Source organism: Cetorhinus maximus, chromosome 4, assembly GCF_964194155.1.
Source record: "Cetorhinus maximus chromosome 4, sCetMax3.hap1.1, whole genome shotgun sequence".
NCBI lineage: Eukaryota > Metazoa > Chordata > Chondrichthyes > Lamniformes > Cetorhinidae > Cetorhinus > Cetorhinus maximus.
In genome coordinates this window covers 77,520,226-77,533,857 of record NC_135882.1, presented here as the reverse complement: position 1 = coordinate 77,533,857, position 13,632 = coordinate 77,520,226, and the positions used below count along the sequence as shown (strand labels likewise).

The window sequence follows — 13,632 nt, the reverse complement described above, 5'->3', positions numbered from 1 at the left end:
TGAACTTGTGGATATACAGCCAACAATGATCTAATCAGGGTAGCCATTATCCTGCAAGGTAGCTTTGATGCGCCCTATTTCAGCATCAAGCTTGCACGGTGAGGAAATGCCTCAGGCTTTCCGAGGTTGCCGATAAGGCCAATCTTATAGTGTGTGGAACTATAGGAATCCCAACATGTATATTGACCAATGAAGGTGACATGCGGTGGATTGTGGTAGAGAATCCATTGGCAGATTTCTTAGGGAAGAATTTTCGGGTCAGTGACTGGGGGCAGGGCCCACTCGCCGACACGTAAAATGATGTGCAGTGACGTTGCGCAGGCATCCTAACGTCACCACGCGTCCCAACGTCACCGTGCGTCATTTAGATTTTCAGTTTGGCGGGTGCACAGCCGAGTCGGCCTATTAAAGCCATTAGGAATGTAATTAAAGTAGTTAAGAATGCTGCCCGTCCAAGCTTAAGGTTGGTGGGCAGGTGAAGAGCCTTCACATTTTTCATGAAACCTCATCCACGGGCAGGATGAGGTTCCATTAACTCCATTAATAAAAGGGTTTATTAATTAAATAAAAAAATTTCAAACATTTGATAAACATGTCCCAGCTCATGTGATGATGTCACATGAGGGGACATGTTTAAATAACTTTTCTCTGTCTTTCTTAAAAACTTTCATTCAACTCCGTGCCTCAGGGAGATTTCTGTGCTCTTTCGCGCGCATGCGTGAAAGTGCGCAGGCCCCGACTCGGGGAATCCCCACCCCGCCCGCACAATTAAGGCCCGCCCAGCGTGACTCGTGCTCAATGCTTCCGGGTGCGAGTCACGCTGGGCGGGCCTTAATTGGCCTGCCCACGTAAAATGGCTGCGCGGCCCTGATTAGGGGCGCCGTTCGGGTTCGCACCCGCCCCCACACAACACCCCCCACCCCTCCCGACGATGGGAAATTTCTGCCCTTAATTAGCACGTCAAGGAAAGGGAACTCATTTGACTACTCCATTTCAAAGGTGAATCTCAACGTAAGATGGAGTCCATTAAGGCGTGTAAGAAAATTCTTACATGCAGCTGCGGATTCAAATATGACGAACATATAATTTATGTATCTGAAATATGCAAGCTGTAGGAGGTTAGGTGTCATTCCATTGACCCCCATTCCATTCTATTAATATTGTACAATGCAGTATTTACTCTTTGTGCCTGCCCCAACTATTTTTCTAAAGCGGCAGGGAAGAAGAAAATTGAGTAAAATTTCCAGATTGTACATTTCTAGTGTGCAATTCAATCATTGAGCTTTGCAGCAACATGTCTGGACATAATCAGATAAGCAGGATGTCTCATCAGTTGCCGTGAACTAAAGCAGCTGAAGACTCATAACTCACCAGTGCCCCAGGCTCGAGTTATCCATCACTGTCATTCACATTAGTGTCTAAGCACCTGGAATTTTTTGTCGTAGGTGGTGCTTTCTGTTTATTGTCTGTGTCAAAATCTAGAAATAATCATGTCTGACTAGAATTGTCAAATGCCATATATTGCTGCAGACTGGATTTTATTAACTATGAAATTATCAGTCAAAACATCTTCAATGTTCCATTTTTCTTCAGATGACCAGAGTGCATTTTTCCAGAGTTGCGATTGTGTTCTATCATTGTGACATGCAGCCTATAGCAGTGCACCCATTTTGCGCACACAAACATCCAATGTGGTGGGCGGTGTACACATTTTCATGATGGCATTGGAAGTGCGCCTTCCACCACATTGGAGAAGTGTCAGCTGTGGCTCAGTTCATAGCACCCTCGCCTTTGAATCAGAGGGTTGTGGGTTCATGTCCCACTCCCGGAAACCAAGAACTGTGATTGTACTCGAAAGAGTTGCAATCTGTGACTGTTGATAACTCGAAAGAGTTTCCACCACATTGGAGAAGACCCAAAAAATGGGGCAATTAGTGCCATTGCCTGAATCAGGTGTTAAACACTTTGCAAATACAAATGGGAGGCCTAACACCTGATTGAAGTGCCCCATGCAGTTGCATGCAACATAACCAGTTGTTCTTAAAGGGATCACTGGAGCTTGCCACCAAAAAAGGGCATACTTTTAAATACATATCTGAATGTGGAGCTCGGCAAACCAGGAGTAAGGCCTGAGACCCAATATCTGGTGTGCCTTGAGCCTCCTAATGCAGGAATTGTTTCCTGTGCCCAGCTTGTGCTGGCCTGCCAATGAGAACCAATTTCTCGGCCACTTCTTAGGGAATGACTATGATAGATGCTGTATAAATGTTCACAGTATTCACACCTTCACAAATGTCCCTTGGTGTGTTTTTGGTGGATTGTGTTCATGCAGGTCTTGCAGCTCAGTAAGACTGGTGGTTCACTCACTGAGAGTGTTAGAATTATGAGCCATTTTCATTGCAATAATGATTTGCAGCAGAAATGCTTTTGATTCCTAGCATCTGAATATTATTGGTTAAATTGTAAAGTGGGTTTTAGAGCCCAGGGTGGAGTGGGAACCAACTGTGCAAGCTTGAGCAATGCAACTGTTGAGAACTTGTTTTTACAACATGCATTTTCTGGTCAAAGATGGTATGTGGAGGCAGCATGTGGAGAGCTCCATGTATCTCTGGGTTTGAGCAATGATGACATGCAAACCGCAGGCACTCTGTCCGGCACCTGTTTATATTTCCTACTATTAATGCTTTGTCTCTGGCAGTGTAGGGAAAAGCAATACACAGGCCCACCACCACTCTTACTATCATCACACACTACTAATAAAGACTGGCAGAGAAATGGGCATGCTGGACAGATAGAATTCCCCACCATACCCTTCAGATCATCAGAAAAATCACAATAACTTAATGCAAATAATAAAGTTTTAAAAATGTGCTTATCTGGCACTTCCTGACACCACAGTCAGAGCCACAAAACTTGTTGGGCACATTACAAAACATACCTAATCAATGATAACCCATTTTCTTTAAAGGAGACCACATCCAAGGCCCGAATTTTACAGCCCCGTCACGGCAGGGGCGGAGCCAAAAGATGTGGTGAGCCATTCTAAACTCCATCGACTTCGGTGGGAATGTAAAATCCTGCTGTCAGAAAACTCCACCACAAATTGCAATTTTTCCATATTGTGTTAAAAGGAAAATCTTCTGGACAACTACTAATCTCTACTATTTCATAGTTCCAGTATATTTGTAGCCTGTTTCTTGCTGTTACTGTTTTTGCTCCTTTTTTTTTTACCTACAGAAACAACATTTTACAGAACAGGAATATCTGCAAGCAGCATTTCTTTAATACATTCTAATGAAAATTCTGAGTGTTTCTTAATGTGTTATTTATTTGCCACTACAGATTCTCTTGTGGAGATAGTTGTATTTAATGGAAGACAAGGTACTTCATCATTAACCACCTACTGACATGTCAAAGCCGTAAAAGGAACTGAGAGAATACTGGGGACAAGGTATGAAACTATAATTATTTATTAATTACTTAGAAAGATATATAGAACATTCAAAAGTGCGGTCAACCTCAAATACAGCAGTTAGATATGAAATGTAGGCAATGATAACTCGAATTATATAAAGATGCTGGATCATGCTGTCATTTGCGAATACTTTTATTTTAGAATGACTTCGAAAATATTTGTTAACTTTTCACCAGCCTTGATTTTCTATTTGGTTGCCAGTTTCAGAATGATCAACCTGAACCCTAAAAATACACATAGTGAAAATAAAGCTTGAATAGTGGTAAACCCGATACTTCTTGTTCAGTCTACAGTGCAGAATAGTGTAACTTAAAAGCAACAGCAGCCTCATAAATTCTGCACTGATAGAGTGTAGATACTAAGAAATGTTTCCTGCTAAATATAGATGTGTTTCTTTATTTCTTTTTTCTGAGTGCTGTTAAGAAGAAGTGTAATGGAAAGGTTTTCCGCAGATAGCTTGGTGGCTTTGTTCAAGCATTAGGATGCTTATAAAGGAAAGCACTCAGCTAAAGTGATGTGTAGGTGTTTGAGAAGGTGACAATTTAACAGGATTATCGACTCTATCTGTACTGCTTTGAATTAATTTATTTGTCTTTACATTTGGAGACATATGTCTGTCATCGCAGTGAGTGAGGTTTACAAGACTTTTCAATTGTATGCTTGTGAGAATCTTCCTGTTCAATGACTGCATGGCATTTAAATTGTTTGTTGTTCCATATATTCCATATATTTTTCCTCTCATGGAAGATAACTTCAAGGTTCCTAGGAGGAACAGCAGTTTATAGTTCTGTTTGTTCCAATTTGTCCACAAAGCTCAGTCCATTAACTCAACACCTTAGAATAAACTTATCACCATAGTCACCATAAAAAGTCCCTTCAAATGTGTTCTGGGGTCTTCAACCCCTGTTTCCGTCAGTTTCAGAACTGAACTTGGGCAGCTGGAAGCAAGAACCCTACCAATTTCTATAGCCATCTGATCTCCCTCAAGAAGTGATGGGTAATAATAATAAATAACAGCAACTTGCATTTATATAGTACCTTCAGTGCTTCACAGAAGTGTAATCAATAAATAGACACTGGCTTAGAGTAGAAAATATTAGGGGGCTTGGTCAAAGTGGTTAGGCTTTAAGGAGGGTCCTAAAGGAGGAAAGGGAGGTGGAAAGATGGAGAAAGTAGTGGGTCTAGATGTATGAAGGCACAGTGCCAGTGATGGGGTAGAAGGAGGTTGGGATACACACTTCAATTAAAAGGCTACTTAAGGCCATTAAAAACCCAATTGAAGCCGACTTGTCGCACGGGCAAAACGGGCAGGTGGGCAGCCCACATTTTGCAAAACCTCATCCAAGGACAGGATAAAAAGGGTCAGCAACATTGCCAGTGTGAGTAGTGAGGAGTTTAGGAGATAGATGGTTGCTGGTTGCTTATTTGAACGTGACAGCTTCATCTCAGTTCTGAGCTTCATCCTTAGCATTTCCAGGCTTCATTTCAGGACTCACTGGTGTCTCCAAAGCCCCTGGAGGATTTTGACCGTGTGGACCATTCCAGGAATCAGGCAGCCTTCTGTAACCCCGGTAATGGGGATTGTGGTCTCTCCTGGAAGCCCCTCATCTGAGGAGGAAGAGAGGGGCAGAAGGGAGAGAAGACCAAGTGTCCCAATGCAGCTTCCAGGGGAGCGAGCTGTGGGGGGGAGAGGCGCAGGTGCAAGGGGCGCAGAGCCAACAGGTAGTCCAAGGCATAAGGGGCCACAGAAGATGCCACTATCCTGCTGCCAGGGTTTACAGGGGGTGATGCACCTACCTCAATTTGTCCAAGGTGCAATATCGATGGAGACTCCACCTCTCCAGGGAGACAGTGACCTCCATTTGTCATATGATTGGGCTTGAGATCACCACCAACTGTGCGGGTGAAAACCCCATGCCAGTGGCTCTGAAGCTCACAGTGGCACTCAACTTCTATGCCTCTGGCTCTTTCCAGGGGTCAGTGGGGGATCTGTGTGGAGTGTCCCAATCAGCTGTCCATAGTTGCCTCGAGCTGGTGACAGAAGTTCGGGTAATGACATTTATTCATTTACTTACGGACGAGGCCAACCAGGCTGAGCGAGCCAGAGGCTTCGCGGCCATTGCTGGCTTCCCCTGCGTCCAGAGTGCAATAGCATGCACACATGTGGCCATCAAGGCGCCAGCGGGTGAGCCCGGTGCCTTCGTCAACAGGAAGGGCTTCCACTCCATGAACGTGCAGATAGTGTGTGATCATAGGATGCTGATCCTACAAGTCTGTGCAAGGTACCCAGGCAGCTCCCATGATGCTTACATCCTGAGAAACTACCAAGTGCGGAGGCTCTTCAATGCTCCAGCCCGACTGGATGGATGGCTGCTGGGTGACAAGGGCTATCCGTTGAAAAGATGGCTTTGAAGCCTCTCCGCACCCAAGAGCAGAGGCAGAGCAACGTTATAATAGGAGTCATCCCTCCAAAAGGGCGGCGATTGAGAGAACCATAGGTCTTCTGAAGATGCGCTTCAGATGCCTGGACCGTTCAGGGCGAGCACTATAATACCCGCAGAGCGGGTGTCACTGATAGTGGTTGCATGCTGCTCTCTCCACAATCTGGCACTGGCAAGGGGGAAGAGGATCTTGACACAGCTCCACAGGCCACAGAGGGTGAATCCAGTAAGAGGAGCACAGTGAGGAGAATGCTGAGGGCATGGAGGCAGACCTCTATATCCTTCAGGGAGGCAAGGACACCTTGATCCAACGCTCGTTCAGCTAGGCTACCAAAGATCTGCTTTGCTCTCATGCTAGGGCTGCCGCCTCCATCCTGGATGTCTGAAATGACCCTTTCATTTGAATCCAGAGTCCACTCAGTGCCTGTGCAATAAAGTTTAGAGCCACTCATGTCCAGCATTACATACTGCCGCACCCTGCACCAAAAAAAAGGGTGAAGCATACTCAGGCCATTACGACAAAAACAAAATTTCTGTAATTTTCATAATCAAAACAAATTAACATAACCTTCTCTGGTGTCCATTTCCAAACCAGTAACCATAAACAAAACATTACAGAACAGAAGATCACCGGTGACCAGTCCCTCTTGTGCTCATGGAGCCTTACGTTTATGAGTGCTGCATCTTGGTGGCCCCTCTTTTCTGGCAGCGGCATTGGAAGCAGCCTGCTGACTCTTGGTGTCTTGTTGGCCTTGATGACTCTGGTGGTCGGCTCTGGCCAGTGGAGCATGTGTTGGCCCCGCCTGGGAAGGAGCGACCAGTGCCACGGCTGGCATCTCCTCAATCATCACAGCCTCATCAGATGCCATGGTCAGTGGCGGAGGGACAGAGGAGCTGCTGCCATCATCCAGAATGGCCTAAGGATCCCGCAGAGAAGACAATCAGCTCATGTGCCAACGTGAGGTCAGTCTGGAGCTCCCTGCTCGCCATTGAGAGTCGCTACTCTCTCCATGGAGGAGGCAGTGTGCTCGACCATGAGGGTCACTGCAATGCTTATGCTCCACATGGACTCCTCCTCAACAGAGACCATGGCGTGCATACACTGATGAATCTCCACCAGATCCTCCTGAACATCCCGCTGGAGATCCAGCATCTGCCACCTAATAGACAACTCCAGAGGCTCATCATCTGCCTTCAACTCAGCATCGTCCTGGTCTCCAAGTAGTCCTCCGACTGCCAGCACCCTGGGCACTCTCCGCCTCCGCCTGCTCCTCAAGTGAGTGTGAAGTGTCCTCACTGCTGTGCACCAACATTCTAGCCGAAGAACTAACGCCCACCAAGGTGCTGGCATCTGCGCTGGTGTGTGGTTCAGAGAACGAGTGTGATGCAGGTGCAGCTGAAACCCGGCGGTCCTCTGACTCTTTGGGGTCCTGCAAACAAGTGCGTGCTGGTGAATCTAAGGGAGAACATGACATGTCATTAGTTTAAATCACCACACTGTCACCGTGCATGCCAGGCACACTGGTGAGACAATGGAGATCTACATCATGGTGCCATCATCTTTCAATGATCAATGGGGGCTCTAGTTCTGAGGCTTCCATCAATGAAGAGAGTACAGAAGGATGTTTGCACCATTCAAAACTCTCACTTCTGTGCACTGCAGTCTTAGCTTCGTCTGATACCTCTACCTCTCCACGCTCAGCTGACCGAGGTGCGTGGTGCCTCCCCAGCTCCAAGGCGTCCTGCTCAAACCTTGTCAGGATTAGGAAGTTTGGGGGGCCATCACCTGTCCGTCACCTCTCAATGTTGTTATGGGCCGCCTTCTCCTGAAAGGACAGAGGAGCATTGATTAGTCCACTCTCTACCTGCAGCGCCATTGCAACCTGGCCAACCCCACCTGAACAACACCTTGCAGGGCACATCGAGTTGTGGCCCTCGAGCCACAAGGCACTCGGTCCAAGCAGCCAGGGCTCATCCCCTTGGCCAGCTCCAGTGTCATTAACAGTTGGCACTCAGACTCTAGCACCCATGAGCTCCACAGGGGACGGCCAGCCCTTAACACTTCACCACACTGATCAATGCCACTACGGTACTCACCCTTTCTGAGCGCAGCAGGTCATTGAACCTCTTGCAGTATTGCATCCATGTGCGCCGCACAACGTCATGGCTGCTGACCTCGGCTGCCAGCTCCTCCCAAGCTTTTTTTGTTGGGTGTGGTGTCCTCCTCCTTCCATCTCAGGGGACAAGGGTGTCCCTCCTGGCAGCCACCTCCTTCAGGAGAACCACAGGGCACACATCCAAAAACCAGAGGGGGCCAAGTGCCCACTCAACTTGCCCTCCTGCCTGACATCTCCAGCCTCAGTTGGGGCCATGGCTTTGGTCTCCAGGATGCAGAAGATATGTTCTTCCCTGACAGCCTTCAAGGAGCTGCCTGTGCCGTTTTTAAATTACCCGCCAGATCGCCATTGGATCCAGCCCACGCCGCCCTTCCCGACCATTGAGAAGATGCATTTCACGCTGGGCGGGCCTTAGTTGGCCAGCCAGCATAAAATCGTTGTTGTGGGCCCATCACCAGTTTCCCAACTGGTCCTGCGACCGCCAATTGCACGTGTCTGCAAGGGGTAAAATTCAGGCCATGGATTTTTAATTGTATTCAGGTGGTAGACATTAACTGGGGATTCATTTGTGTTCCTATATATAGGAGCAGACTAAAACTGTGGCTGTTGGGTGGAGATGTATGTTTGTAATGTGTGTCTCTGTAAATGAAAACGTCTAAGTGTATAAAGATTAGGCTCCAGTCCTGTCCTTCACCGCCTGGAGATCTGGATTCGAACATGGAAGCAGAGAATGGTTGCCTAAAGGTGAAGGTTGGAAACAAGGAAATTTCTTTTACGTATGTAAAACCGTAGTGCCCATTGCGGAGCTGGGAAAAAGCAAGTGGAACTTGTTGGGGTATGATCACCCTCCAATGTTCTCACAGTCGTAACCATATTACCAGTGGAAGAATGAAGTGGACATGTGATATGGGTTAGCCCGTATCATAGAGGAAACAAGGTATGACCTTGGTGTTGTCACTTTCTACAGGAAATAAAATCAGAAGTAAAATATTTTGTGAGACTGATCTCCATCAGTTGGATAGTGATGATGGTTTGGACCTTCTTATAGAGTTCCAGAATGAAATCTACAAAAAAGATGATCTGTTAAATGCCTATGAAGCATGGTCAGAATTTGATAGATTTCAGAAAACAGATGGACATTCCCCCAGAAGAATATATCATGGAATTTAACAGATTGTATATAAGGTTGACAAAGTTTATTTTGGCAATCCCTGGATCAGAACTATTGTTTAAATTATTGGATTGTGCTAAGGTGTCTCATACAGCCAGGCAGCTGGTTCTAACTGGTGTTCCGTTCTTAGAGAAGGGGACACTGTTGGATCAGATGTTGGTTGCCTTAATAAAATTCCTAAGAAAACAGTTGTTTCCTTTAGCTTTCATGGAAAAAAATGAGACATTCTGCCGTGATACAAAGATTAGAAGACTCAATGATTGCCAGATTTTGAAATAGCCCAGATACTGGATACAGGTGTCAATACAACAGAAGTATTAAAGACAGGCATAATGAGGATGAAAGCATCTTTAGCATATCTTGCTATTACAACAGAAGACAAAATTAGAACAAGGTAATGGGCGAATGGATCTCAGGAATGCCCAAGGAACTGTTAATAGATGCTTCAGATGTGACCCGAAGCTCCAACAGCACTCGTTGCCATCCAGAACAAAGCAAACTGCTTGTTTGGCATATCATATGCAATCTTAAAAAATCACTCCCCCCACCAACACTGCACAAAGCAGAGACAGTATCCTCGAAATGGCACAGGATGAAGATGATGATAATGGTGATCTAAACAAATTATACTGGTCACAAGAAGTTTAATCCTGTGGTGAATATGTTTGTTAGTCATGGACTTCTTTAATTGTGTGGTAGTAGATAGCACTTTCACTTCAAAACACAGAAGTCGGGACAGTTAAAATGCAATTTTGATTCACTATATAGGGATGAACAATGCAAGGCTAAGGTATTTGAAAGTAGGACTTCTTTAGGTTTGGTGATGAGACCAGCTTGAGGTCACTCAAGAGTTGCAATTCCATGTAAAATAGCTGGAGTAAGCCATAAGTATTGATGTAGTCTCTAGTGAGATACCTATGCTGTTGAGTAAACCTTCTGTGAAAAGCACACAAATGAAACTTGACATGAAGCATGAAAACGCAATTATTTTGGAAAATCAGTTAATATGCTTGTTCACCCAGAGAGGACATTATTCCATCCCCTTGAGAAATCCGAAGGCAGCATCTTCCGTTTGGCGAGCGGGGGCGGGGCCTGCTTGACGACAAGTAAAATGACGCGGGGTGACGTCGGTTGTGCATCGCAACGTCACCTCGCGTCATTTAGATTTTCAGCTCAGCGGGCACTCAGCCGAGTTGGCTGCATACCCGCTGACCTGTCAACGGCCACTTAAGGCCATTAGTGAGGTGCTTAAACCACTTAATGGACCTGCCCATCCAACCTTAAGGTTGGCGGGCAGGTGAAGAGCCCAGGCAGCCTTTAGAAAAAACATGAAACCTCATCCACGGGCGGGATGAGGTTTCATGAGGGTTTTAAAATCTTTACATACTCTTCAAATAAAAGTTATGGACATGTCCCAGCTCTTGTGACAGTGTCACATGAGGGGACATGTCAGTAAAGTTTTTTCTATCCTATAATCTGTTTTTCACATTTGAGCTGATCTCCCTGAGGCACCACTTTGCCTCAGGGAGATCTGTGCGCTCTTTCACACGCACGCGCGAATGAGTGCACTCCCAGCTCAGGGAATCCCCTCCCGCCTGCACAGGGAGTGCACAGCGCTTGCGGGCATGGCCTTAATTGGCCCGCCCACGTAAAATGACGGCGTGCCCCCGACTAGGGGTGCCAATTGGGAACCCGCCTGCTCTTGCCTGCTCTTGCACAACCTCCCCGATGGGGGGAAAATGCTGCCCCTAATATTTCTTATCAGAGTTTTAGACACGTATCAATGACATCAGATGCTAAGAATAAGAGAGAAAATGAATTGTCTTAAAGTTTCATAGACAATTAGCTCACCCTTCTTCCAAATGATTTAAAATCCTGCAAAAATATGCGCATAAGGAGTGTACGATGCTTGTAGAAAAGATTAATGAGAATTGTGAAATTTGTAAGAAGTATCAAAGGACATCCCTTAAGAGCATAAGGACATATAAAATAGGAGCTGGAGTAGGCTGTTTGGCCTTTCGAGCCTGTTCCATCTTTCAACAAGATCATGGCTGATTGTCAACCTCAACTCCATTTCCTACACCAGCCTCTTAATTCTCTTCGTATGCAAAAATCTACCTCTACTTCACCTTCTTACATTAGCTCGTTAATTTTCTTAGTATTCAAAAATCTGTTGACCTGTGACTTGAATATATTCAACAACTGAATATCCACAGCTCTTGGGTAGAGAATTCCAAAGATTCACAGGAAATTTCTCCTCATCTCAGTCAAAAATGGCCAACCCTTTTTTCTGAGACTATGACCCCATGTCCTAGATTCCCTTCATATTTACATACCTATAGAAGCCACAAATACAATCCAGCTAATTACCATCCCATTAGTCCACTCTCGATGATCAGCAAAGTGATGGAAGGGGAGGTCGACAGTGCTATCAAGTGGCCCTCACTTAGAAATAACTTGCTCATTTATGGTCAGTTTGGATTCTGCCAGGGCCACTCAGTTCCTGACCTCATTACAGCTTTAGTTCAAACATGGAAAAAAGAGCTGAATTCAAGAGGTGAGGTGAGAGTGACTGCCTTTGACATCAAGGCAGAATTTGACAGAGTGTGGCATCAAGGAGCCCTAGCAAAACTGATGTCAATGGGAATATGGGCAAAACTCTCCACTGGTTGGAGTCATACCTAGCACAAAGGAGAGTGGTTGTGGCTGTTGAATGTCAATCATCTCAGTCCTGGGACATCGCTGCAGGAGTTGCTCAGGGTAGTGTCCTAGGCTCAACCATCTTCAGCTGCTTCATCAATGACCTTCCTTCCATCATAAGGTCAGAAGTGGCGATGTTCACGGATGATTGCACAATGATCAGTACTATTTGTGGCTCCTCAGATACTGAAACAGTCTGTGCCCATATGCATAGACCTGGACTACATTCAGTCTTGGGCTGGTAATTGGCAAGTAACATTCGTGCCACACAAGTTCCAAGCAATGACCATCTCCAACAAGATAGAATCCAACCATTTTCTCTTGACAGTCAATGGCATTACCATCGCTGAATCCCCCACTATTAGCATTCTGGGGGTTACCATTGACCATAAGCTGAACTGGACCAGCCATATAAATACTGTGGCTACAAGAACAGGTCAAGGGCTGGGAATTCTGCAGTGAGTAACTCACCTCCTGACTTCCCAAAACCTGTCCACCATCCACAAGGCACAGATCAGGAGTGCGATGGAATAGTCTTCACTTACCTGGATGAGTGCAGCTTCAACAACATTCAAGAAGTCCGACACTGTCCAGGACAAAGCAACCCACTTAATTAGCAGATAAAAACAAAAAGCTAAAAGCTACTGCGGATGCTGGAAATCCAAAACAAAACAAAAACAGAATTACCTGGAAAAACTCAGCAAGTCTGGCAGCATCGGCGGAGAAGAAATCAGTCAACGTTTCGAGCCTCCATGGCCCTTCGGCAGAACTGCAGCATAGTTTCAACAAGGGAGAAATATAAATTGGTTTAAGGTGGGTGGGGGGGGGGGGGCGGGAAGAGACACATTGAGGGTGTGGTGTGAGTTTTTCCAGGTAATTCTGTTTTTGTTCCACTTAATTAGCACCTCACCTACCACCTTCAATATCCACTTCTTTCACCACTGATGCACAGTGGCAGCAGTGTGTACCATCTACAAGATGCACTGCAACAACTTACCAAGGCTCCTTCTACAGCACCTTCCAGACCAGCGACCTCTACCACCTAGAAGGACAAGGGCAGCAGATACATAGGAACACCGCCATCGTGACTTGGAAATATATTGCCATTCCTTCACTGTCACTGGATCAAAATCCTGGAACTCCCTCTCTAACAGCACAGTGGGTGTACCTACACCACATGGATTGCAGCATTTGAAGAAGGTGGCTTACCACCTTCAATTAGGGATGGCCAATAAAAATGCTGGCTTAGCCAGCGACAGCCACGTCCCATGAAAATATAAAAACGAAACTTTTACAATCTGTTTTTATGTTTATATTTATATTATATTAATTTATATTATATTTTATATTTACAATCTATTTTGCCAGTCTACTGACCTATTATCTTTCCTCTTTCCTCATAAATTTCTTGGTCCTCCTTTGCTGAATTCTAAATCCTCCCAATCCATAGGTTTATTACATTTTCTTAGCTACATTTTAAGCTTCTTCCTTTGCTCTAATACTATATTTAACTCCCCTTGATAGCCACATTTGGACCACTTTTGTATATTTCTGCAAATTATGTATTGATTTTTTAAATGCTAGCCACTGCTTGTCTGCCATCATATTTTTAAATGAATTTTCCAATCTACTTTAGCCAACTCGTCCCTCATTCCTATGTAGTTTGCTTTTCTTAGATTTAAGATCCTAGTTCGGACTTAACAAAATCACTTTCAAGCTCAGTATAAA

At 45.3% G+C, this 13,632-nt stretch overlaps 1 protein-coding gene across 7 annotated transcripts in view; it reads left to right on the top strand.

Annotated features, from left to right (window-relative positions):
• The first annotated feature begins 3,351 nt into the window (after window positions 1-3,351).
• The window catches only part of sulf1 (sulfatase 1), a 369,948-nt gene continuing 359,667 nt past the window's right edge, over window positions 3,352-13,632 (top strand). For all 7 annotated transcript variants that reach the window (XM_078540363.1, XM_078540362.1, XM_078540361.1 and 4 more), the window contains exon 1: window positions 3,352-3,451. The gene's annotated coding sequence lies outside the window, so the exon portion shown is untranslated. The remainder of the gene's footprint in view (window positions 3,452-13,632) is intronic.